The 1,069-nt window shown below is 35.5% G+C and overlaps 1 long non-coding RNA gene across 2 annotated transcripts in view; it reads left to right on the top strand.

Moving 5' to 3' along the window:
• The window catches only part of LOC128248670 (uncharacterized), a 30,050-nt gene extending 29,253 nt beyond the window's left edge, over window positions 1-797 (top strand). For both annotated transcript variants that reach the window (XR_008264830.1, XR_008264831.1), the window contains exon 3: window positions 472-797. This is a non-coding gene — a long non-coding RNA (uncharacterized LOC128248670). The remainder of the gene's footprint in view (window positions 1-471) is intronic.
• The last annotated feature ends 272 nt before the right edge of the window (window positions 798-1,069 follow it).

Consider the following 1,069-nt stretch of genomic DNA (forward strand, 5'->3'; position numbering starts at 1 on the left):
TCATTAGCCCGACTTACCCCATTAGCCCGACTTACCCCATTAGCCCGCCTTACCCCATTAGCCCGACTTACCCCATTAGCCCGCCTTACCCCATTAGCCCGCCTTACCCCATTAGCCCGCATTACCCCATTAACCCGCCTTACCCCCATTAGCCCGCCTTACCCCATTAGCCCGACTTACCCCATTAGCTCGAGTTTTCCCATTAGCCTCGACCTTGGTTGCGATGATGAGTTGTTATTATCCTCATGACAAAGCAATCAAAATTAATGAATCCGAATTATTTCAATTTCAAATACTGTTCACACATAAACAAGCCGTGCATCCAAATTATTGTTTAATTATCCTTTTATGACCTTCTCATCCTTCTGCTTTACTTTCCTTAATTTTTAATTATAATTAGTTACAATGAAAATTAAACTTTTTACATTAATTGGTTTATAAATGTGTAATGAATTTTTTAAAAATAAACAGGATATTCAGCGCCTTTCTCGATCTCTTAGAAATCACAGTCCACATACCTTCCAATCATATATACTACCAACTGGAAAGAAAGAGAAAGCGCTTTAGATAATGGAGTCTTCAAAACTTATGAAAAGACGAGACGGTCATGGATGGAATTTCTTGGATCCTAGGTTTGCCCAAAAGTCAATCTGTGTAATGTTTTCCCTGATCAAGCAGAACAGTCTTAAGAATTTTATAGTTTGAGTAAAATTCCGTAACTAATCGTTAAAACCTACTCATAGCTGTCGAAGAAGAAGAAGAAGAAGAAGAAGAAGAAGAAGAAGAAGAAGAAGAAGAAGAAGAAGAAGAAGAAGAAGAAGAAGAAGAAGAATGATGTTGATGATGATGACGACGACAATGATATTAATAATGATAATATTGATGATGATGATGATGATCATCATCATCATCATCATGACGATGATGATGATCATGATCATGATAATGATGATGATTATAGTAAAATTTCAGCTTATTAGTATCATTCCGTTTCTATTTACTACTAAAGTGAATATGCTTCATTTTACAATAATTTTTAATTTAACAATCAATTAAATTATATGATGCG

Source organism: Octopus bimaculoides, chromosome 9 (genome assembly GCF_001194135.2).
Source record: "Octopus bimaculoides isolate UCB-OBI-ISO-001 chromosome 9, ASM119413v2, whole genome shotgun sequence".
Classification (NCBI taxonomy): Eukaryota; Metazoa; Mollusca; class Cephalopoda; order Octopoda; family Octopodidae; genus Octopus; species Octopus bimaculoides.